This window comes from Capra hircus, chromosome 27 (genome assembly GCF_001704415.2).
Source record: "Capra hircus breed San Clemente chromosome 27, ASM170441v1, whole genome shotgun sequence".
Taxonomy (NCBI): domain Eukaryota; kingdom Metazoa; phylum Chordata; class Mammalia; order Artiodactyla; family Bovidae; genus Capra; species Capra hircus.
In genome coordinates, this window is record NC_030834.1 from 5271524 (window position 1) to 5297206 (window position 25683).

The window sequence follows — 25683 nt, forward strand, 5'->3', positions numbered from 1 at the left end:
CCTAAGGAGAGGATCACGCGGGTTACACATTTTTGTCACAAGAGGCAGGCAAGAGGTTTTTCTGGGTGTAGCCACCGTAGGTACGTTGTAACTGCAGTTTACAAAGCAGAGTTTTAACCTCTGCAATGGAATAAGGGCATACCTTCTGAACCTGCTTCTTGAAGACTCACAGGATGTTTCTGGAGTGTTTGTTAAATAATGTTTTTAGGGGGTTGGGTCTGATTAGATATTTCTTTTAAAAATCACTTCTTTCTGAAAAAGTTTTCTTGGAGTATAGTTCATTCACCGTGCTGTGTTAGTTTCAGATGTATGGGAAATCAGGTATACAGTGAATCAGTTATACACATACGTGCATCCATTCCTTCTCAGACTCTTTTTCCCATATAGGTTGTTACAGAATATTGAGTAGAGTTCGCTGTGCTCTACAGTAGGTCCTTGTTGATTATCTATTTAATGTATAATAATGTGCGTTTGTTAATCCCAAACTCCCAATTGATCGAGTTTATCCCCTCCCCAATTTCCCCTTTGGTAACTATAAGTCTTGTGTTTGAAATCTGTGAACCTGTTTTCTATTTTGTAAATAAGTTCATTTACGTCATTTAAAAAAATTAATGATCCACGTATAAGTAATATCGTATGATATTTGTCCTTCTCTGACTTAACTTCAGTCAGTATGATAATTTCTGGGACCATTCATATTGCTGCAAATGGCATCGTTTCACTCTCTTTTATGGCTGAGACGATTCCTTTGTGTATACAGACCACGTCTTCTTTATCCACGCATCTGCTGATGGACGTTCAGGCTGTTTCCACGTGTGGGCTATTGTGTCACTTTTTATTTCTGATTGTTTTTGAGACTTTCTTGCTGTATAACAAAGTGCCCCCCAAACTTAGTGATCTAATGGATATTATCTCAGTATTTTGTGGATGGACTGGGCTCCGCCGGGCAGAACTTCTGCTCCAGGTGATGTCCGCTGAGGCTGCACTGCGCAGGGCTAGTATGGGCTGGGCGCCCGGGGCTGGCAGTGGACGCTGGCTGTCGGCAGAGAGCTCAGCTGGGCTATCACCGCGTGTCCCTCCTGCGCCTCTCTGCATGGCGGCAGTAAGCCGAGAGAGGGGCCTAGAAGCTCCTGGGCCTCGGAAAGGCTGGAGCAAAGCTGGCACGTGGTCACTGGGCCTGCCTGCTGGTAGGGGAGCAGCTGGGCGTGCCCGGCTCCCGTGGGGCCACCTCTCGGGGGGGGGGTGGTCCAAGAGCACGTGCCGTGTCCAGGCTACACCGCAGCCATCACACCGTGCCTTAGAACCCGAGGGAAGCGACCGTCTTCTGGTTTAGAGAACTTGAGGAGCTGCGGTAGGGTTCTTGGTTCCTTCTTTAGGCGGGTTAAACACTTGACGAGACCCTACTCTAATCATTGTCCCTACGTTATTATCACAGACAGTCATGTGAGGCAGGTATGATTTGCCTCTTTTCACAGAAAAGAAAATTGAGGCTCAGAGAAAGGGAGTTTGATAGCAGTGTGACAGCGGAGTGAGGAATTCCTGCAGAATGTTTATGCCCTAATAACACCACGTGTGGACCACGGAGTGCTTCGGTTTTGGAGAAAGGTGGGCGAGAGGTGAAGGACTGGACCACAGAATTTCCTCTGATTCCATCATTTCTCTCATAAAAGACACAGCCTTTTAAACTGTAGAAGAAGCTGGGATGATGTTTGTTCCTTCATCCTTCTGTCTTCCATCCTGTTTGTTGTCAGAGTCTGCGCTGACCTGGTCCCTCTGTGGCTCACAGGAGCCTGAGTCAGGACTGAGGATTTGAAAGGAGGTGAAAGCTGAAACTCCAGTACTTTGGCCACCTCATGCGAAGAGTTGACTCATTGGAAAAGACTCTGATGCTGGGAGGGATTGGGGGCAGGAGGAGAAGGGGACGACCCAGGATGAGATGGCTGGATGGCATCACCGACTCGATGGACGTGAGTCTGAGTGAACTCCGGGAGTTGGTGATGGACAGGGAGGCCTGGCGTGCTGCGATTCATGGGGTCGCAAAGAGTCGGACACGACTGAGCGACTGAACTGAACTGAACTGAACTGAACTGAGAGATGAGAAAGAAGATTTTCTTGTTCTTCCAGCTTGCTCAGAGCGCTCGTCTGGAGATGGACAGCAGCGGTGGTACCTCTTAAAGAGCACTACTGTATCTTCCATTACTGAAGAGAAAAGAAAAACTTCTAGGAAACACTGAAAAACTTATATTTTGGTCTTTGTCACCTGCTTTCAGTATCTGCTTGTTTTTAGGGTCCCAAACCTATGGAAGCTAAAGCTCCAATACTTTGGCCACCTGATGCGAAGAACTGATTCTATGGAAACAATCCTGATGCTGGGAAAGATTAAGGGCAGGAGGAGAAGGGGGCGACAGAGGATGAAATGATTGGATGGCATCTTCCACTCAATGGACATGAGTTTGAGCCAACTCTGGGAGATAGCGGACAGGGAGGCCTGTCGTGCTATAGTCCATGGGGTCACAAAAAGTCAGACACAACTTAGTGAGTAAACAGCAACAACAAGCCTGAGAAAACTGTGACTGTTTAACGAAGTTTACATTAATCATCCTGATGGTGGTTTGCCTCACATAATGCCCTTATTTCTGTGGTTTCAAATAGTTCACTCTTCATATCCACAGGTTCCACATTGACTGATTGGGCCAATCTCAGATGGAAAATATTCAGGGCAAAAAGTTCCGGAAAGTTCCAAAAAGCAAAACTTGATTTTGCTGCACAGCTGGCAACTATTTGCACAGTATTTACATTGCGTTTGTAACTATGTGCTTCGGGCTTTTGTTGTATTAGGCACTATAAGTAGAGACGATTTAAAGTATACCGAGGATGTGGGTGTTGTATGCAAATTCTATTCCATTTTATATAAGGGACGTGAACACCCACAGATTTTGGTGTCCACAGGGATCCTGGAAGCAGGGTCCCGCAGATGTGAAGGACTGACTGTATGTTTCAAGTGCAGTGTATTGTTCTGTATTGGGGATTTTTATACACCATGTTCTACCTGTTTCTTTTGTTTGAAATCTAATTGTTGAATTACAGATTTTGAGGAGGCAGATGGGGGAACTGACGTGACTATCCATGCGTCATGTAGAGTGTTCTGGGTAGATGCTGCCTGCGTTCCTGTGTGGACCCCGTGGTGCAGTGAAGCTGGGCACTCTTCCTGCACAGCTTCCGCCATTGCCTTGATGGTTTTCGTCTGTACTATGGGTCGATAATGCTTACCTTGCAAACTCTGTCATTGTTCCTGTTTAGTAGTAAGTCGTGCCCAGCTCTTTTTTCAGCCCTATGGGCTGTAACCCACCAGGCTTCTCTGTTCATGGGATTTCCCAGGCAAGAGCACTGGAGTGGGTTGCCCTTTCCTTCTCCAGGGGATCTCCCTGACCCAAGGCTTGACCCTAGATCTCCTGGACTGCTTTACCACTGAGCCACCTGGATTGTGTCCCCTTAGCAACCTGGGAAGTCTTTGAGGTCAGCTACGGTGTCCTCTACTTCTGTCTTCCCAGTACAATAGCAGTCTGTCAGCACAGCTAGTGTGGTACCTGATCAGTTAACCATGGTTAAGTCTGCAGATATAGGTGTTTAGGCACATCACCCCTTAAGGTCCCAGTTACCTGGTCTCTCCGGTAAGATTTTTTGCGAGGATGGGAGCCACCCGTAATTCTGTTTCTGACACAGTGATGGCTGGCCACATGAGGCTGTTGAGCACCTGAAATGTGGCCAATGTGTCTGAGGAACTGAATTTTTTATTGTATTTAATTTTGGTTAAATTAACTTCCAGTAGCCATATGTGGCTCGTGGCTACTGCATTGAACGACACAGCCGTATAAACTCAGCTATTAATATTTTTTCAATATTTGTACATTCTCTTTATTTCCCTTTTCCTTCAGCCTTTATTCACCTCTTCTATTGCTGTTCAAATAGCTCCAATTATCTCTTTATGTAGCCCGTAAATAGGCTGCAGGAGAATGTAAACAGAATACTGGAGGGCTGTGATTTCAGTCAGTGTTTAACTTGTTTTCCTTCTGGGTGGCACTGTTTTTCCTGGGGCTTGCCAAAGACTTAGCACTTACTTTGCTAATGCGCATTTTGCAGAGCTCAACCAAGACTTGCCCAGAATCCCTGTGGACTGGGCTTGAATGCTGCTCCTTGTGAGGGAGAGGACGAGTTCTAGTCCCGCACTGCACGCCTGCATGGGTTTCAAATGGACGCCGTCTCTTCCAGCCTTTTCCAGCCGGTTTTAATTCTGCTTAAGCATGTTGAACTGCAGGGAGGCAGAGAGGAATAGTAGGCTGTGCTCTGTGGAAGCCTCGGTGTGTGTTCTAGACAGTGCGTGCTTTCTCTCTCAACAGCGCCTCCTGCCCGTGTCTGCGCTGCTCAGCAAGCCATTGCCGGGCGCACAGGACGTCCTTGGGAGGTATCTGAATACGGTTCAGGGAAGACGAACTGGAAACTCAGAACATCTCAGGTGGCCTCTGCTTTCGTTTATTTGTAAATTTGAGGGTCACTCAAAACACCTGAAGCAGACTTGAGGGGGTGTCTAGAACTTGGGAGGGCCATGTTGGCGGTGATGGCAAGCCCTCATAAACACGTCAGCTGGAAAACTGGCCGCAAATATGAGAGGGGGGTGTTTCCGTGGGGCTCTGGCACTCACTGCGCTGTCTCTGGAACAGAATTTCTGTTCGTCTTTCCCATTCACCTTGTCAGTCCTGCCACCCTTCCTTTTTCTGTTCATCCCTAGAAAGGGGGTGAAGAAGTTACATAGAAGTAAGACCAAGTCAACCATCAAGAAAAGCTGTTTAAAATTTTTCTTTTATTGAAATATAGTTGGATTTACAAAGTTGGATTAATTTCTGCTGTACAGCAAAGTGACGTGTGTGTGTGTGTGTGTGTGTGCGTGTGTGCTCAGTTGCTCAGTCGTGTCCGACTCTTTGGGACCCCTTGGACTGTAGCCCACCAGGCTCCTCTGTCCGTGGGATTCTCCAGGCAAGCATACTGGAGTGGGCTGCCATTTCCTCCTCCAGGGGATCTTCTAGACCCAGGGATCAAACCTGTGTCTCCTGAATCTACCTGCATTGGCAGGCGGATTCTTTACCACTGTGCCACCTGGGAAGCGGGTGTGTGTGTGTCTGTGTCTGTGTGTGTGTGTGTGTGTGTGTGTGTGCGTGCGTATCTTTTTTGCTATTCTCTTCCATTACGGTATCTCAGGAACCCGGGAAGCGTGTGTGCGTGTGTGTGTGTGTGTGTGTATATCTTTTTTGCTATTCTCTTCCATTACGGTATCTCAGGATATTGGATGCCGTTCCCTGTACTGTACAGCAGGTCCTTGCTTTTTAATCCATTCTATTAATATACACAGTGGTTCGCATCTGCTAATTCCAAACTCCCCATATCCTTCTCTTCGCCACACCCCTCGCCCTTGGTAACTCAAGTCTGTCCCGCCAAGATAAATTTCTGAACTAAGGTTTTTTTCCCCCTCGAATGGTTTCAGGTTGTGACTGATTTTATTGAACAACCGCCATCGTCATGGTTCATATTTGTGAAGTGTGTGTTACCTGCGTATTATGCCAAGAGCGTAAAATGAGCTCTGTCCTCTCATCCTCACAACAGCCCGAAGAGAAGGGCGCTGCTGTGGCTCCATTCTCCAGATGAGACTCCTCAGACAGAGGGGTTCGGGCGCCCGGATCTGTGAGGCCGGAAAGAGTGGGGCGCGGCCCCCCTCTCAGCTTTGTGTGATGTCGGGGCTGCTTCCCTCTGCCAACTCTGCGAAGTAAACCCCCATTGTCTTTGCAGGGAGAGGGATGGAGCGCGGTTGCAAGTCTCCGAACCCACAGGATAATGAAAGGGTTTTCAAGTGAAAGCTGGAAACAATACGTATTTTTAACAAAATGGGCAGTTACTCTAATTGCTGTGCCCTACTGTTCAATTCCTTTTTATGTCCTAATTCATTAAATTATGTGCACACACGGGCTTGTCATTTACAGATGTATGCACTTTTAACAGGCTTATATGAAACAGATGTTTCACGAAAGGTAACCGAGAGCAAGTGCTCTAAACCCTCCTTTAGTGAGTATCAAGTGAGTATTCTGGCCTGTCACCTGCAGGGTTCTCTGCTATTAGTTTGAGCTGCAGTGTCCAGCACAGGGAGGAGAATTCAGTCTGTCCCCTGGAGGAACAAATAAGAACATAAAGACCCAAGAAGCAGACAACTGCATCTCAAAATAAAAGAGGGTGTGTGCAGGTGACTGGCAGGCAGTATTCACAGGCGGGCTCAGGTGGATAGGAATGAGCTTTACAAGCAGTTGGAGGAGAACAGACCCATTGCATTACAGTAGATTTTTTTTTCTTTACTTTTTAAGAGCCTTATTCTATCTTAATCACCACAGTCTTTGAATTCATAGCTGAGCAATTATCGTGCTCTTTCTTAACTGAGAAATTCTGGATAATTATTTTTATTTAAAAAAAAATTTTTTTTTTGGCTGCACCGCGTAACTTGTATGGTCTCAGTTCCCCAACCAGGAATGAGCCCAGGGCCCCAGCAGCGACCTCAGAGTCCTAACCACTGGACCGCCAGGGAACTCCCTAATTCCTTTTTTTTTAGATGGAATTGCTCCATCGCTGTTGTAACTGGCTGGAAAGTGGACGTGCATCAGTGAGCGTGATGTCAGATTACTGTCTCCCAGATTCTGAAAGAGTGAGGTGGGCTCTTTCCACAGGCCCTTCGTAGCTCCACGTAGTCACCGTTAGTTAAAGATAACTGTAGAATGAGTTTCAGGTAGGTGTGCCTTAAAGCCCAGCGCCTTACTCCCTTCCAAGGCTCTGCCTCCCTTAGGAGCTTTCCCGTGGCTGCAGGCGGGCGGTGCTGAGCTGGACCCCTCTTGCGGCCGCAGGAGGCCGGATGCTCGCAGTGGGCTTCTCCATGTCCTGTCCAGGTCCTCCGCTGAGGCTTCTGGAGCAGCTGGAGGCTGCCCAAGCCTTTCTCTTCACACTGCCTCCTGTGACGTGGGCTTCCTCACAGGGTGGGGTCCCTAAGCTCTTCATGTGGCTTCTCCCAGAATGAGCATTCCGGGGGATGCAGACAGCCTCTCGGGATCTCGCCTCCTGTGTCACAGTGTTACTCTTGCCGTATCCCTTTGATCAAAAAGAAATCAAAGTGGCAGCCCAGATGAAGGGAAGGGCCCACCCAGTGATGTGATGCTCCCTGGAGGTGTGGGTCCCCGGGCAGGCCCTCCTTGGAGGCCACGTACATACCAACTAGAAAGAAATGCACACCGCTTTCAATACACAGTCATGTGGCCTAATACATCCACAGTGCCATATACTGGAAGACATATGTCAGCGACCATTTATTTCAGGACTTATTCAGAGTGTTGGGGAAAAATAGTAATCACGCCTCAAAGTCCAGAGTGAAATTTATTGTATATGGATTCTCTAAACAACAACAGCAAAAGGCTGGAGCAAAAAGATGGCTGAAACTATGTCATTTTGTACGTTCAGAGCTGGAAACCGTCACAGGTGAAATATAAAATGGAACATGAAATAGTAAGTGGCATATCAGGTTTATTGCATATATGACCATGAGACTGCTTTTTATTTTGTCTTATGGAGCTCTAAAAAAATCCATGTAATGGATTAAAGGTATTAAAACTCCCATATTCCTCCTGGCTCTAGGCCAGAGAACAGGGCATGATAAATAATCCCAATAGACAGAATATGTAGGAAGGAATTTTCGAATGTATTTACGATAGACATATTGACCTCCCTAACTAATAAAAATGTATACATGAGGTTAGTTTTGAAGGAAATGTGCAGACCTTACACATTTATAGTGTATATAAATATATACTCTCGTGCTAGAATCCTTAAAATATTTCCCACATCCCTGTGACATATGGCGATCATTTTCTGTCTTTACCCTAGAAGCAAAGAAAAGCATGGATTTTATATATTTTATTTTCATGTGCATTTACTCTAGGAAGGAATAATTTTATTTATTTTAAAGCAGGAGCCAAATCTGGCCGGCAACCTATTTTGTAAATAAAGTTTTATTGGTACATGCCCCACCCACTCATTTACCCACTTGCCTGCGGCTGCCTCCTGCAAGCCACGGAGCTGAGTGGCCGCGACAGAGACCATGTGTCCTGCAGAGCCTGAGATATTTACTGTCTAGTCTTTCACAGAAAGAGTTTGCTAATCTTGTCTTAAAACGTTGAAAAAAAAATTAGTAGGGCAGTTAGACTAGAAATGAGTGCCTTGTTTCTCAGTTATAATCATGTTAGGTGGATTCTGGAAGCCAGTTCTGGACCAAGCTGGTCCCCAGCTCCATGATCTTGGCCAAGTCATTTAACTTCTGGAAGCTTCAGTTTCCTTCTGTGAATGAAAGTGAAAGTGAAGCCGCTCAGTCGTGTCCGACTCTGTGCGGCCCCATGGACTGTAGCCCATCACGCTCCTCCGTCCATGGGATTGTCCAGGCAAGAAGACTGGAGTGGGTGCCATTTCCAGATCTTCGCGACCCAGGAATCGCACCAGGGTCTCCTGCATTGCAGGCGGATTCTGTACCAACTGAGCTCTCAGGGAAGCCCCCTTCTGTGAATAATGGAGGTTAAAAATCTGATAATGATACTGATCTCTGCTCTTCTGCACACTTTTGCCACGAGGGAGCAAGGAGGCGATATGATGAAAACCCCTGGGTCCTGCGTCACCATGTGTGATGCTGGCTGCTGACAGTGGCCGAAAAGGCCATTACGTATTCCATAGTGCACAGGATATCTCGGCAAGCATGTCTACGCAGACTTCATTCTTACACTCACGTTTCCACCAACTTTTATTGGGCCCCCGCTGTGTGCTTTTAGTCACTGAGCATTCAAAGGCAAGGCAGCTGCAGCCTCTGTGTGCTGGTGACGAGCCCAGCCATGGCAGCCTCGGGAACCATCTTTGCTGTCTGGTATTTTTAGTTGTCCGTCTGCGTGGGCCAAGAACAGTGTCTCCTAACTTCTTTTTAATTCGGCATTTAGCACGGTGTCTGGTCTTGCCGGTTGCTCAATAAATACATGTCAGCACCTGGATGTTGCTGGCTCTTAATCACGGTCCCATCTGTCTGCACACCCCCACCCCCGGCGGCCCATCCAAAGTGCTAGAACTTTCGGTTCAAGCAGTCGTGGAAGGCTCTCAAGCTGATAGAGATTGCCGTGGCAAGGAGGCGTTTGGGGAGGCTGCTCTGGGGTCTGTGCACACGGATTGGGGTGATGCGCAGAGCTGGGTGGAAGCCACACCTGAGTGGGAGGGTGAGGAGGTCGGGCTGGCATGGTGCTCCGCTCCTCTTAGCCTAGGGAGGACCGCATGAGGAGGGATGAGTGTTCTGAGCAGGACGATGGAAGGAAGGGGCAGCATCAAGACTTCTTTTGATGTTTTAATTGGAGAGCAATTGCTTTACAGCTTTGTGTTGGTTTCAGCTGTACAACAGCATGAATCAGCTGTAATTATCATTGTGGCTGTTCAGTAGCTCCGTCGTTGTCAGACTCTTTGCAACCCCGTGGACGGCAGCACACCAGCTCTCTCCTGTCCTTCACTTTCTCCCGGAGCTTGCTCAGACTCATGTCCATGGCGTTGGTGATGCCAGCCAGCCATCTCGTCCTCTGCCACCCTCTTCTCCTTTTGCCTTCAATCTTTGCCAGCATCAGGGCCAGCAAATACATACTTCTACAGATACACGCCTCTTCTCCCCGTGCTCCCCCATCCCGCCCCCAGACAGTCACAGCGCACCGGGCTGAGCCTCCCTTGCTCTACAGCGGCTTCCCGCCAGCTCTTTTACACCTGGCTGTGTATATGTGACATACTGAAAAGCGGAGACATTACTTTGCCCACAAAGGTCCGTCGCGTCAAGGCTATGGTTTTTCCAGGGGTCAAGTATGGATGTGAGAGTCGGACTGTGAAGAAAGCTGAGCACCAAAGAATTGATGCTTTTGAACTGTGGTGTTGGAGGAGACTCTTGAGAGTCCCTTGGACTGAGAGGAGATCCAACCAGTCCATTCTAAAGGAGATCAGCCCTGGGTGTTCACTGGATGGACTGATGGTAAAGCTGAAACTCCAGTACTTTGGCCACCTCATGCGAAGAGTTGACTCATTGGAAAAGACTAATGCTGGGAGGGATTGGGGGCAGGAGGAGAAGGGGATGACAGAGGATGAGATGGCTGGATGGCATCACCGACTCGATGGATGTGAGTCTGAGTGAACTCCGGGAGTTGGTGATGGGCAGGGAGGCCTGGCGTGCTGCCATTCATGGGGTTGCAGAGTTGGACACGACTGAGCGACTGAACTGACTGAACTGTGTGTATGTGGATGCTGTTCTCCGAATCCGTCCCACCCTCTCCTGCCCTCGATGCATCCGCAAGCCCATTTTCGATGTCTGCGTCTCTCTCCTGCCCTGCAGATTCGTCCATCTATACCATTTTCCTGGATTCCATAGATACATGTTAATACGCCCTATCTGTTCTTAGCATATCAAGACTTGCGACTGATGTGAAGAAGGGCGATGGGAGGTAAAGACTGTTGAGGCTGATCAGCACAGGCACGAGCCCCTGATCCCAGAATGATGGTAACTCTGCTTGAAGGGCCTGTGGACAGGCGCTGGGCCCCGTACTTCACCGTGACTCATCATTGAATGGGCGTGGTGATCCGGTGAGGGCTCTGCTGTCAGTTTTTACAAGAAGTAAGACTCAAAGACATTAAGGAACTTGCCCAAAGTCACACAGCTAGAATTAGGATTTGAACCCAGACCAGCAGGCTTCAAAGTTCATGTTTCTAACCACGTGCCTCAGCTTGTCTGTGAAGATGGAAAGCTCCCTGAAGAAAGGAATATCCCCAAAGACCTGAGCCTTGAGGCCTTCTCACAGGTGGTAAAAGTTTCTTTGAATTATTTTTTCAAGTTTTCCTTAGCAGTCTCTCCTTCTTTTTTTAAAAAGCTTTACTGAGATTAAATTTCCATCCCATTCAGTTCAGCCTTTTAAAGTGTGCAATTAGTGGGTTGTAATATATTCACAGAGTTGTGCAACTACCACCACTATCTAATTTTAGAACACTTTCATCATCTTGAAAAGAAAATCACAGTGGTTCATTTTACGTGTCAGCTTGCCTGGGGTGCCGTGGGGTGCCCAGATACTCGGTCAAACATTATTCTGAGTGTTTCTGTGAAGGTGGTTTGTTTTTTGTCTCTCTTTGTTTTTTTATTTTATATGGGAGTGTAGTTGATTTACAATGTTGTGTTAGTTTCACGTGGACAGCAAAGTGATTCAGTTATACATATATCCATTCTTTTTCAGATTCTTTCCCCATATAGGTCGTTAAAGAATATTGAGCAGAATTCCTTGTGCTCTACAGTAGGTCCTTGTTGGTAATCTATTTAACATACAGTGATCGCGTGCCAGCTCATTTCAGTCATGTCTGACTGTTTGCACTCCTATGGACTGTAGCCCTCCAGGCTCCTCTGTCCATGAGATTATCCAGACAGGAATACTGGGGTGGGTGGCAGGGCCCTCCTCCAGGGGAGCTTCCCAACCCAGGGACTGAACCCGGGTCTCGCGTGTCTCCTGCACTGGTAGGTGGATTCTTTACCACTAGCACCACCTGGGAAGCATACAGCAGAGTTTGTGTGTTAATCCCAAACTTCTGATTCATCTCTCCACACATTTCCCACCTTGGTAACCGTAAGTTTGTTTAGCAATTTCTTTCTTTCTTTTTTTTTTTTTACTGTTTGTTTATTCAGCTGTCAGGATCTATGTGACATCTTGCCGTGTCTTTCCTTATGGCACAGCACTCTCTCTGTGGCGCGTGGGTTCCAGAGCACAGGGGTTCCAGAGTGTGGCGAAGGGGTTCCAGAGCGTGGGGGGTTCCAGAGCACGGGGGCTCCAGGGCATGGGTTTCAGCATGCGGCGCAGGGGTTCCAGAGCGCGGAGGCTCCAGGGTGCAGGAGGTTCCAGAGCGCACCGGCTCAGCAGTTGCGCTGTGTGGGCTTACTTGCTCCTCGGCACATGGAGTCTTCCTGGACCAGGGATCGAGCCCATGCTGCCTCCGTTGCAAGGCGGATTCTCAACCCCGGAACCACCAGGGAAGCCCCAGCAATTTTCTAAGAACTCAAACGAAAGCGCTTTGGCTCCCTTGTCCTTCTCACATGAAGAAACAGAAATCACGGTTATGGAAGAAGAAAAATCAGCCATGTTAGAGCATCTCTCTAATCTGAACACTCCGTGTAGAAACATAAGAATCTTTGAAAATGAAATATCCCCCAGTGCGTCCCTTGGAGCGGGTGTGTGTCACCGTGTCTCTCACTAGCTCAGTCGTCGCGTTCCTCCACTAGAGGCTTTGTGGGTGTTTCCGGTTGCCCCCCAACGCCCTGGTCCTCCCGGGAGACCCACGCCTTCCTGAAGGCATCCCGAACCTGCAGACAGGGACAGCAGAGCCATCACACAGCCTCGGGTTTCCTTCTTGCGCCAGATACGTCCTGGCTAAGGAAATGGAAGTGGTCCACTGGCAAGAAAGGGAGCAACCGCCCAGGGAGGGGGCGGGAGCCCTCCTCTCCCCTCCCCAGCAGAGCCCCCAAGCTGGGGGTGGGCAAGCCATGTGAGGCCTGAGTTGCACGCGGAGTCGCCCGCCCTCAGACCCTCATCTGAGCTGCTCCACCCTGCCCCACTTCTTGCTTCTCGGCAGGGAAGGTGAGGCAGGTGTTGCAGCCTGCCCTGTGCGTGCCTCCGGACCCCGGGGTTTGCCTTAGGGGACTTTCCTACCGCACTGCTTTGATTGGAAAGAAGCAAGCGCATTCTTGCTGTCCCTTCGGCGTCTTTCCGTTTTAGTTTTCCAGTTTTACTTTTGGTCCTTAGGCATGGGTCTGCTTGACACAGTCTATATTTTCTCAAACTTGCTGCCAGGGTCTCTGCCAGCCTCCGGCCAAAGAAGCTCTGCAGGACAACACAGGATGTCAGTGTCCCGTCCTTGCCCAGCACCGGGGTCACACCGGTTCTCTTGAACCCAAATCATGCGCCTGCCAATTCCTGCTTGTCCGCTCCCCACTGTAGGACCTCAAGCAAGTTCCCGCACCAGTCCGCACCTCCAGTGTCTTGCCAGGAAGTAATTTTTAGAAATAAAGAGGAGCTCTCTCATAGAGGCATTACAGGGGTCAAAGGAATCAATACACGTCAAACGCTCAGAACAGAATGGGGGTGGTGGCCAGCCCCCCGTACGTGCTCTGTGAGTGTTGCTGCTAATATCGTCCTATTGTATTTGTTTGCCTGGATGAGTTTCCTGTCGTCTAAGGTGTTGGTCACATTAAGACATTGCTCGCCTACCTGCTCCCAGATACTCTAATGAAGACTCAAATGTAGAGTTCTGTGGTTTACCCGATGTGAGCCCGGCAGCGTGCTATACACGCTTGTCATCCCCATTTCCCAGATTAGGAAACTGAGGCCCAGGAAGCTGACCTGACCTTCATTTGTACCATTTTTTTCCCTTTTTTTTTTTTCTTTTAGATTCCACATGTAAACACTGCTCAGAGGCAGCGTCAGGAACTGGGCCCCTGCCTCTGTCTCCCCAGCTGCGGGAAATTATTATTTTTGTCCTAAAGTTCGTCCCACAAGTAGTTTCCTTACCCTTGAGCAGGGTTCTTCAACCTCAGCATGATTTCTCATCTGGGCCAGACAGTTCGTCGCTGTTTGCCGGGGGAGGCGGGGGGAGGGCTGTCCTGTGCGCCGTGGGATGTTTGTCATTTGCTTTTATTTATTTGACTGCTCTGGGTCTTAGCAGCAGCACATAGGATCTTTGCTGACACATGCGGGATCTAGTTCTCTGACCAGGGATGGAACCCCGGCCCCCTGCATTGGGAGCTTGGAGTCTCAGCCGCTGGACCACCAGGAAAGCCTTGTGTGGTTGACTTACACTCTTGTGTTAGTTTCAGGTATACAGCAAAGTGAGTCAGTTTCATATATATACATATATATATATATAAAGTGGATATGTGTATTTTAGACTTTTCCCATGTAGATCATTATGGAGTTTTGCATAGAAGTGACCTGTGCTAACAACAGGTTCCTATTGGTTATCTGTTTTATATACAGTGGTGTGTACATGCCACCCCAGTCTCCCAGTTTATCCCAGCTCCCTCCTTTCCTCCTTGGTAACCAGTAAGTTTTGTTTTCTACATTTGAGATTCTGTTTTGTAAATAGAGTCCTTTATACCACTGTTTTTAGGTCCCACAGCACTGTCTGGTATTTGTCTTTCTCTGACTTACCTCACTCACGTATGATAATCTCAAGGCCCATCATATTGCTGCTAGTGTGCCTACTGAGTCACTTCAGTTGTGTCCAGCTCTTCGCGACCCCATAGAGTGTGGCCCACCAGGCTCTTCTCTCCACGGGATTCTCCAGGCAAGGACGCTGAAGTGGGCAGCCATTCCTTGCTCCAGGGGATCTTCCCAGCCCTAGGACTGAACCCTCATCTCCTATATCTCCTTCATCGGCAGGTGGATTCTTTACCGCTAGCACCACCTGCTGCAAAGAGCATTATTTCATTTTTTGTGGCCAACTAATATTCCTTTACATATATGTGCGCCACGTCTTCATCCACTCCTCTGTGGGCATTTAGGTTGCTTCCGTTTCTTGGTTATCATAGAGAGTGCTTCTGTGAACACTGGGGTACACTGTGGGATGTTTGGTAGCATCCTTGGCCTGTAATCAATAAATGCCTGTCAGTCAGTCAGTCAGGTCAGTCGCTCAGTCATGTCTGACTCTTTGTGACCCCATGAATTGCAGCACGCCAGGCCTCCCTGTCCATCACCAACTCCCAGAGTTCAACCAACATCACCAACTCAAACTCATGTCCATTGAGTCAGTGATGCCATCCAGCCATCTCATCCTCTGTCGTCCCCTTCTCCTCCTGCCCCTAATCCTTCCCAACATCAGAGTCTTTTCCAATGAGTCAACTCTTCACATGAGCTGGCCAAAGTACTAGAGTTTCAGCTTTAGCATCAGTCCTTCCAAAGAACACCCAGGGCTGATCTCCTTTAGAATGGACTGGTTGGATCTCCTCTCAGTCCAAGGGACTCTCAAGAGTCTTCTCCAACACCACAGTTCAAAAGCATCAATTCTTCGGCACTCAGCCTTCTTCACAGTCCAACTCTCACATCCATACATGATTACTGAAAAAACCATAGCCTTGACTAGACGGACCTTTGTTGGCAAAGTAATGTCTCTGCTTTTGAATATGCTGTATAGGTTGGTCATAACTTTCCTTCCAAGGAGTAAGCGTCTTTTAATTTTATGGCTGCAGTCACCATCTGCGGTGATTTTGGAGCCCAAAACATAAAGTCTGACACTGTTTCCACTGTTTCCCCATCTATTTCCCATGAGGTGATGGGACCAGATGCCATGATCTTCGTTTTCTGAATGTTGAGCTTTAAGCCAACTTTTTCACTCTCCTCTTTCACTTTCATCAAGAGGCTTTCTAGTTCCTCTTTGCTTTCTGCCATGAGGGTGGTGTCATCTGCATATCTGAGGTTGTTGATAAATAACCTGTAGTTATTTAACATGATAAATGCCTGTAGTTGCCCCCAGTTATGATAGCCAGAACCTTTCCAGACCTTGCCAACCATGTCTTAGGAGGCAAAAATCAGTGTTAGTTAAGAGCCACTGTTCAGTGTTAAAAAAGTTGGAGGGAAAAGAGGACGGATGGGGAGGTCTGGGTTGACCGTCTCTTACTGAACACTGTGCCAGGCAAGTTGCAAACATGCTCTCTGTTTCACCAGCAGGAATTTTAGGATTATCTGCAGTGTCCAAGAGGACACTGGGGTGCAGAGAAGGAAAGAAGACTTTCTGGCCACTAAAGTAATCAGGGGCAGAAGAGGCATCCCAGCCAGGTGGTTCTGGCAGCAAAGCCCATGACCTTCCCATCATTCCTCACACGGCTTTCTGCAGGTTCAGGGCATTTTAGTTCTTTTTAGGAAACAAGAAAACCCAGATGATGAGGATTGAATTGGTTTCCAAGTTATTTTGAAACCGCTAATTTGAGTGTGTACCTGTAAAATAACAACAAAATATAACAAAAACAACACTTCTTTGCAGCCAACAGTGACCCAGGAAGTACAGCATTACTTTGTTGCAAGAGAGGGGTTGGCTGCATTCTGGGGTCTTTACCCTTGAACTTACTCAGAGCTGGGACGAGTGGCAAAAATTGCCACGTGACAAAATGTCCTCTATTCTGTTGTGGCCGACTAATATTCCGTTATATATATATGTGCGCCACGTCTTTATCCATTCCTCTGTGGGCATGTAGGTTGCTTCCGTTTCTTGGTTATCGTGGAGAGAGCTTCTGTGAACACTGGGGTACACGGTGGGATGTTTGGTAGCATCCTTGAACTTACTCAGAGCTGGGAAGAGTGGCAAAAATTTCCACGTGACAAAATGTCCTCTATTCCCCCAAAGTATCCTCCTCTCATTACTTTTCTGTAAGGCTGGTATCAGTGTGATTTTCAAATATATTTATAGGATATAAGCAAAGAATTGTATATCTAAGATGATATACATTTTAATGCTCTTGTTTTAATTCACTGTGGGTATAAGAAATTTGAGCAGATAATAGAATGTCGTTTGTTAGTGCAAAAATTGCTTTTTAAGAAATATGGGAATCCTGATTGGAAGTAGAATATGAGACTGAATCATTTGGTGTGGAGATTAACTCTTCAGGGACCTGCCTATTGCGATGCAATTAGCTTCATCTGTACTTGACTCCAGAGACTGGGTCTAGCGTTTGTTGCGTTAACGCCTTCCATTTCTGATGCCTCTCTGCTCACATCATTAATAAGTAGTTAGATGTGTCAGGCCGTTAAGTGATTTTAAGAGAGAATTTATTTTAACCTGTCACAAGCTATCTTAGTCTGTCCTAGAAAATAGTGATCTAAAGCCTCGGCTGTTACAAACGTCACCTAAAACAACCTAGGAGATAATTTTCGACTATGTTCCTTGAAGCAAGAAAGCATATTATAAAAATGAAATGTAGGTGTTGAATGTGTCATAGTCCCTTAGGAAAATATGACAGCGCTTCCCATGGTAAAAGTCAGTCCCAGGAATAATTTCTGCTGCTGGCCAAGAGCCCAGGCAGGTGTAGCTGCGGTACAGGAAGGTCAGTGGATCCTCAGCCCGTCTCTCTTGATAAGGCCTAAACTATCTTGTCAAATTTAACCCTGTCTTGATTCAGGTCAGTGTTTGGAAAATTATAACCATCAATTGTAAGCAAGGGAGGTACCCAACCCTGGAGTTCTCCAATGTCAGTAAATAGGCCTTAGCGGACCACACCTAGTGATGTTCCTAGCAGAGGAAGGAGATAAAGGAGGTGGGTTAAAAAGCTTTAAAAGCTGTGGGTTTGAGTGAAACAAGAGTAATATGGAGACTTCCCTCGAGGTCCAGTGGTGAAGACCTCGCCTACCAATGCAGGGCCTGTGGGTTCCATCCCTGCTCCCCGAGCTAAGATCCCACGTGCCTCCTGGTCAAAAACACCAAAACATAGACCAGAAGCAATATTGTAACAAATTCAATAAAGACTTTAAACATGGTCCACATTAAAAAAAAAATCTTAAAAAAGAGTATCTATTCAGCCAGTTAAATCTCTTGTAAAACTAATAGTCTTGTGTTTAAATTTCTGGGATGCTAAGGAGCCTACTTCGGGGGCCCTCCCCTCCCTTCCCCCAGGGGCTGGAGGCGGAGTCAATGCGGTTCTGCCTTAGTTTCAGACACTGAGGCAGTCCTGGGCGCTCAGTAGGTGCTCAGTAAATGGTGGGTGCTGTTAGTTCAGCCCTCCAACTCTGACCGCCCCCTCCGCCAACTAAAACCCACTGCCAAAATTCCGTGGGAGAAGATGCAGGCTTCTGGTGAGCGTAAACACACTGGCAGCCTAGGGATCTGAATGGTGTACTAACTGCCCAAGGAGGGGCGGGTTCGGGGCGGACCTGAGCAAAGGGGAAGCCGGCACGGTCCCCGTGCCAAATTGACTCAGCAGATTGTTTGGGATTCCGGAGAGGTTAGGACAGTAACAAGGCATTTTTATGTCCGGGTGTCTCCGATGTTGCTGCTGGGCCTGGGAATTATCTGGGGCTTTTGTTAACATGCCTGTTTGGATTCGGCAGGCCCTTCTGGGGCGGGGCTGGCGGGGCGCGCGGGAGTCTCGCCTTCCACCGGGCTCCCAGTGGTGCCGAGGCAGGGGCCGCAGCTTGGAAGGCCAGCCTTTCTTTAAGGGCTTGAAAATCAAAGTCCTCCCCGCCGCTCTGGTCCCCTGCCTGTGCTCAGCACCTGTTGCCCGCGCGGTGAGAATAGCAGAGGTTCTCAGAGCGCCAGCCCCAGCCCTGGGCCAGCATCCCGGGCGACCCGGGCAAGCACACACTCCTTCAGGGTCACGGGCAGGTTACTGAGTCAAGACTGCCGGAGCCCGCCCCGGCGTCCCCCTCCCCTCCGCTTCCCCAGACCCGGGACTGATCTCGGAGCTGCTTAGGGATAACAAAGCCAGCAGCGGAGCGAGGCGAGACCGTTCCAAACCCGAGTTTTTCTTCTTTGGCAATCACCTAATTTTCAAAATGCGATTCACAGATTTGAAAAATCCCCCGAGTGTGGAAACAAACCGCTTTTCCTGAAAGATGATTAAAAGCAGACCCCGCCCCCATCCCCACTGGAAAATTAAATGAGCGGCCGCACTGAGGCCCCCCGCTCTCAAGTGTAAAACATATTTTAATAGAGGGCCGCGTGCGCGCGCGCGCATGCGTACGCGCCCGCAGCGCAGAATCTGGTTCTAATTACTTGTACTTTGGTTGAACTTTGGCGTTTCCTTTGACTTTCTCCCTAATGTATGGGAGCTGTGGGCCTTGCGATCCTGCAGTGCATCCACAGAAAAAGGAGGGGGGGAAATCCAGACCGGCTCTCTTCGGTGCCAACAAAAATGAAACCCAACTGAATGTTTTGACCAAATGCAACACTTTGCGCTTCTCCCTTAATTAGCTGAAATGACTCCCTCCCACAGGGTCCCGGAGCTCAGGGCTCGAAATTCCCCGGGGGCCATGCAGGAAATGCCTTTTGCTTTACAATTCCTTTCTTTTTCTTTTAAGGCTCGGCTGCCCAGAGAGTGCATTAAAATACTGTCTTAATCATCGAAGGTTCTAGTAAAAAAGGCAAGACTTTCGTGACGCGGGATGCCTGCCCCGCCCGCGTCTAATCAGGCCCAAAGTAAAACCCTGAAGTCTGTCAACATGGCTTACCCAGCTGTAAATTAATTCTCACAAAGAAAAAAAAAAAGAAAAGAAAAACAGTATACGGGGCCTTCTCTTAAAAAAGTTATCTGCTGCTTAATCTAACCTTTAGAAGAATGCCAAGCATGTTAGGAATTGTGAAGGGAGCTATTGTTAGAAGCTTTCTGTGTGTTTAAATGACACTCAGGTGTGTTGTAACAACAAGGACACTTATACTGTTTTCTCAGGTGAATTAAGTTATAAGCACCAAGTCCTCCTAACATGCAATAGCATTATTATTATTTTTTTTATTTTGGAGTGAATTAAACCTCCAGAGTTGTGACAGTGTTTTAAAAAGCTGTGACACTTGGGAGTGCTGGCATTCTGCTTTTGTGCAGAGTCTGATCAGTGGAGACTTCGTGTAGTTTGTTTTCGTTTTGTCTGCAAACAACCTCAGAGTTTGGAGTCCTTCAGAGCTGTGCTTCTCGCAGTGCCAGCTTCAGCCCCTTGCCAGTCCTGGAAGAATGGGGCAGCGAGAGCAGATGTTTAGAAATTTGTCCAGCAATTTGACAGAGTAATTTTATGTCTAGAAAAAAATCGGGTTTTTTCCTCTTTTTAACTTGTAGCTTGTGTTTTGAGCATCTTTTCTGAAATTCCTTTTTTCTTGGAGATTTCATTTTGTATCTTTTTCCCCCTCGAGATTTGCTTTTATTAGTATCAATCTATGATGAAAACAACAAAAAAAGAAATCGTCCTTTACCATAGATAGTCTGAAAATCACTCATTTAAAGCAAAAGAATTCCTCACACACACACACCCCCGCCCCGCCCCCAAGAAGGCTGCTGCTGATCATGGTCCAGACACACCTGGAGGAGAGTTAGTATGAAGGCAATCAAGACTTGTGAAGGCTTTTCTGCAAGGAAGGTGCCTCTAGCTTTGTTTGCCCGAGTGACAGCCTCCTCTGCATGGAGGGAACAGAGAGATTTAGAATATGGGCTAGAAGCTTCTGTTAATGCAGGTGTGGACTGGCTGTCTCCTTTGGCAGCCTGGAGAAGGCCCCTGGGCACCTCTGGTGCTGACTCTGCTCTGGGCAGGGGCCCGTGGAGCCAAACATCCACCTCGCCCGAGCACAGAAGTTCCTGCCTTGGCGGTTCCCTGACAGCCGGGCTGGTGTGCAGTTTGGATGCGGCCCTGGAGGCTGCTGTTGTCGGGGAGGCAGCCACCAGCCAAAACTGAACAGGACACTAGGTAAGCAGGGAAATAAAGAAAAAGCAGGTCAAGATGAGTCCTCAAAGGCTGCTTTTCCCCAAACTGAAGTTGCCACAGGATGGCTGGAGTGCTGTTGTTTTATTGGATGACACCAGCCTCTTTTTCCCCCCCGGGGAAGTCTAAAAACTGCATTCTTCGGCCTGCCTGACATCGCTGAATGAGGTAATACAGGACACGTTGTCTGCTGAGCCTGCAGAGTTTTTGAGCAAAAATTTTATCATTCCATAGACTGATTGTGCTTGCTCGGAATAAGGAACAGAATGTTTGAGGCCTCTCAAGGGCATTTGATGAATCTAACTCTCATTTAAAGGGACTAATAGATTATTGATTTAAGCAGGATGACAGGGAGCAGATCAATGGCCAGGCACTCTGTAGCTGTCTTAAACACCAGAACTGAAGGGAGCTGTGGGCTGCCCACCTGGCCTGTTCCCCGCTGTCTTCATTGGGGTGGAAATAAACGGGGGACACGGGGAGGAGGAGCACTAATAAAACTTGGCCAAAGTTATGTTTTTGCTGTTACGGAAAAGGCCAGAGATTGCCTTGAAGTTCACATCCGCTTTTATATTGATGCCATATCCTCGTTGTAATTCTGGAGCTCGTGTTGGCTTGTTTGCTAAAAGCCGGCTTGGGCAGTCTCACGGCACCACTGAGATTTTTCTTTTTTTGCTTTGCATTGTTCTCAGTGTCGTGGGCCACACGGAAGAAGTGAGAGACCAGCGATTATCCAGTTGGGGGGGAAGTTTGACTACATACAGTCAGTTAATTCTTTACCACCAATGGGAAATTTTTTCCAGAGATCATTGTTGCTTGTGACGTATTGAGTCTTTTCTATTTATGTTTGTGTGGGATGCACGCATGGCACGAGTAAGATTCACATGGCAAAACCGCAGCAGAATCAATTCATTCTTCAAAACAGCCTGGTCACCTCTGGGAAGACTCCCACGATTTTTCTGCGCTGCATAAGGCTTATATAGCCCTCTCTGCCCACTCCAGTGTTCTTGCCTGGAGAATCTCAGGGACGGGGGGAGCCTGGTGGGCTGCTGTCTATGGGGTCGCACAGAGTCGGACACGACTGAAGCGACTTAGCTGCAGCAGCAGCCCTCTCTGATATGTCATTTCTCCGTGGTTCCCAAACTGCTGCAATTTGGATTCACCTGGGAATATTTTTTTAAAAGCGCTGATCCCTGGCTCCCACTCCCAGGCATTCTGGCGTAATCGGTCATAGATACAGCCTAAGCATTAGGAAGTTTTAAAGCTCCCCAGGTAATTCTAATAGACAGCCAAGTTTGAGAACCACTGTATTCTATTTCTAATTGTTAGTTTACTCTATATTGGGCCAAACTTGTCCGGGCTAAGGGATTACACCATGTACCGTCCGTAGCATATAACATACGCTTGGCATGTTACAGCCGCTCAGGGATTTAAACAATTAAACACATGAGCATCCGTTGTACAAATATGGGAAAGTTCATAGCACTGCTGGTGAAATCACCACAGCCTTAGGAGAAGTCCACAGCGTTCACTATTGATTGCTTCCAAATAGAACATTTTCATCTGTACAACTGTTCAGAAAAAGTCTTCTGATTCCGTCTTTGGTTATAAGTGACTCTCCTCCACTGGAAAGGCTTTTACTGGCCTTTTATAACATGTCTCAGGATTTTGAGGCCTCTCCCCTTTCAGATGCTTTGCCAAAGTTGCTTGGGATTAGATTGCCTGCAGTTCTGTTTCCTCTCTTTGGGAAGGAGGGATGCTGGACACTCTCAACACATGAATTCGAAGCGGCGTATTTATGGAAATTACACCCACTTCTAAAATTTAGGAGGCAGCTCTGACAGCTGAGTCCAGCCCTAACAGGACTCTATTTACAACTTTGCTAAACCAGCCAGATTAGCTGTTCTACATGAGCCAGTGGGACGTTAAAATACACTCTCCCCACCCTGCACGCAACTCAGGACCAACCGTGGTGATGATGACCCAGCTTGGGCCCTGGAGGGGAACTAAAGACACACAGATAAAACCAATCAGAAAGTTCTAGGAGGCATTTAGGGGCAGACTCACATTGATACCTACAAGTGTAAGTTGACACAGCCGCTCTGGAAATAACAAAATAACTATACCTTTCGAATTAATGATTCTACTTCTGAGATTTTATCCTAAGGACATACTCAGAGATGTGCTGAGATTAGCTACAAAGATACTCATCATGATGGAATGTTTTATGGGAAAGAATATTTATTGACAAGGAAACAAACTCATGACACAGTAAGTTAAACAAAGTTGCAAACAGAATCTACACTATAATTCCACTTTTTAAAATAAACGAAAAACATTTACATTCACGGTAAAATGTTTTGAAGGACAGATGCCGAGATAACAGTAATTTTCTCTGAGTGAAAGGATTGTGGGTAATTCTGTATGGGTTTGTTTTCTTAGTTTTTTTTTTTTTTTTCGGGGCTCCAGAAGCTTTTAATTTTTTAACTTCTCTGAAATCAGGCTGTGTCTCACAAGCACTCATGGATCATAATTTAATTGGCAGTACTCTTTCTTAAATGATAATGTAGAATAACTATGCATTTTATAATCAAGGGTAACTCAGGATAACAACAGCAGTAGCAGTATCTTGGGTTTTTTTTAAATTGAAATATAGTTCATCTCCAATACTGTGTAAGTTACAGATGTACACTGCAGTGATTCACAATTTTTAAAGTTTATGTTCCATAAAATATTGGCTCTGTTCCCCATGTTGTATCCTCATTGTTGTTGTTTTTAGTCCTTGTTGTTCAGTTGCTAAGACGTGTGATTCTTTGTGACCCCATGGACTGTACCCCTCCAGAGTCCCCTGTTCATGGGATTTCCCAGGCAAGAATCCTGGAGTGGGTTGCCGTTTCCTTCTCCAGGGGATCTTTCCTAATCCTGAGATCAGACCTGCGTCTCCTGAGTTGCAGGTTGATTCTTTACCCCTGAGCCACCAGGGAAGCTCCTTGTATCCTTGCAGCTTATTTGGTATTGTTCCCCTAGATGTTTAGCAAACAGTGATATATCATTTTGTACTGGTTTCTTGTTGATGCTATTATGACTCATTTGCTTTTGATGAAGCTGATGAGCTTAGTGTGAGGCATCCTTTTGTATCTGTAGTTTGATAGCTGATCTGATGAGCTTTTGTGACATCTTAAATGTGGATTGTGCTGCGATTGTGCCAAGCTACCCAGGAAAGACGATACTAGATTTATCTACTAGACCTGCGCAGCTCTAATGAATTCATTCCAAGATTCTTCTGAATTATGAAAATACTATAATTATAGTTGATTCTCTTCCAAAGGGATAATTAATTACTTTTAAAGGAAGCAAATGAGTATTTGAAAGCTATTTGGTTTCTAATTTTACCATTTAACAACTTAGAGGGGCATTTGGGGCTTGGAATGAAGACAAAGAAGAAAAATTGGAAAAGCTCGTGTATTAACTCATTGAATATTTATCGATTACCCACCTGTGATGTGCCAGAACCTCTTCTGGGCCTGGAGCAGAGTTATAAACATTCCATCTAAGTTCCTTGGTTTCCCGAGACCCATACTTGTGGGGTCGCACAAGCAGAAAATAAAATGGTGTGCACGGACATCCTAAATTTAGACACTAGTTGGGTTTTATAGAAAATAAAATGAGATACAGTGACCAGGAGTGGGAATGGGGCCTTTTATTCAGAAAACCCATCTGTGAGGAGCTGACATCTGCTGTAAGATGTAGGAGAGAAGAGGCGCGAGACGTATGAAGGTCTCGGAAGTTCCAGAAACGGAGAACGCTTAGCGTGATGCCCGTAACACTGACACCGGAGCTTGGCCTGCTCAAGGGACAGAACAGACACCACGTGTTCAGAGGTCAGTCAGGGAGGAAACTCATTGCATCCGATGACATCGCTAAGGCCCCATGTCAGGAGGAGCCTTCTGAACACCTAGCAAGGAGTTTGCTGTCCTCGGTGACTGCTGGAGGGCTTCGGGCAGGTTCGGCAGAGGGTTGGTTTTAACTCTGGAGCAGCTATCTGACTGGGTGTTTGCAGAATGGGCCTGAGGCTAGAAGAGAGCGGGCCGGGAGGCCGGTGCAGAGGCTTCTGCAGCAGCTGAGGTGGGAGATGCTGGCAGTCGCTAGGCTAGCCTGACGGCAGGATCCCGGACAGCAATGGGTGAGCAGTATGTGTAGGGAGGAGAGCCGACTTGCTGAAAGTTGGGCTACAAGACAATCCAGTCAGTAGAATAGCTGGCCTGGGAGATGACGAACGGTGAAACAACTGGGAGTTTAGTACTTGGAGAAATATACTGAATATTGTGAAGTGGTTGGACCCTGGAAGATTCTGGAACATTATTTGACCACTTTCAGTCACTCTCTCCCCTACTTCCATCATCATTTATAAGCAGTTTTGCCTGTAATAGAAACAGAACCACATCTTGCTTTGATTTGGAGCATAAATCTGGGGGGTGGGGATGGGAGAATATTGGGGGTTGAAGTTCTGTCAAGTTTGTATTTCTCACGGATTTGGGATGGTTAGATAATGAGATGGGGGTCCCCTGTTGGTTAATCTAGAATAAGAGCAGCATCCGTCTGAGCCGTTATTGATGCAGTGCCGTGCTCTTCAAGCATTACTTGTCCATTCAGTCACCCGGCGGTTTGGTTCAGACGCAAATCTGGCTCCACGGTGGCTCAGTGGTCAAGAATCCACCTGCCAGTGCGTGAGACAGGAGATACAGGTTTGATCCCTGGGCTGGGAATATCCCCTGGAGGAGGAAATGGTGACCCACTCCCGTATTCTTGCCTGGGAGACCCCATGGGCAGAGGAGCCTGGCGGGCTGCAGTCCAGGGGTTGCAAAGAGCCAGGCACAGCTGAGCACACACTGACTCCACGGGCTTGAGCTGGACCCTGATGACCACAGTTTCTAATCAGCTCTGATGCAGTGCTGATCTGCTGGTCTAAGGGGGACCCTGAATAGCAAAGATCTCACCCCCATTGCTCTTTGTCATGTTCAGCTCTGACCCCGTGCTGAAGACCCTCCCCATTGTTGGATGGCTGCAGGGGGCATTTTCTCCCTTTGCCCTAAGGAGACTGACTTTTGGTTAAGTCACTGCAGGGTCA

General features: G+C 47.4%; 1 protein-coding gene across 2 annotated transcripts in view; it reads left to right on the forward strand.

The window, feature by feature from the left end:
* Nucleotides 1-25683, forward strand: part of RARB (retinoic acid receptor beta) — a 182574-nt gene that overhangs the window by 9144 nt on the left and 147747 nt on the right. The gene's annotated exons all lie outside the window — the stretch shown is intronic.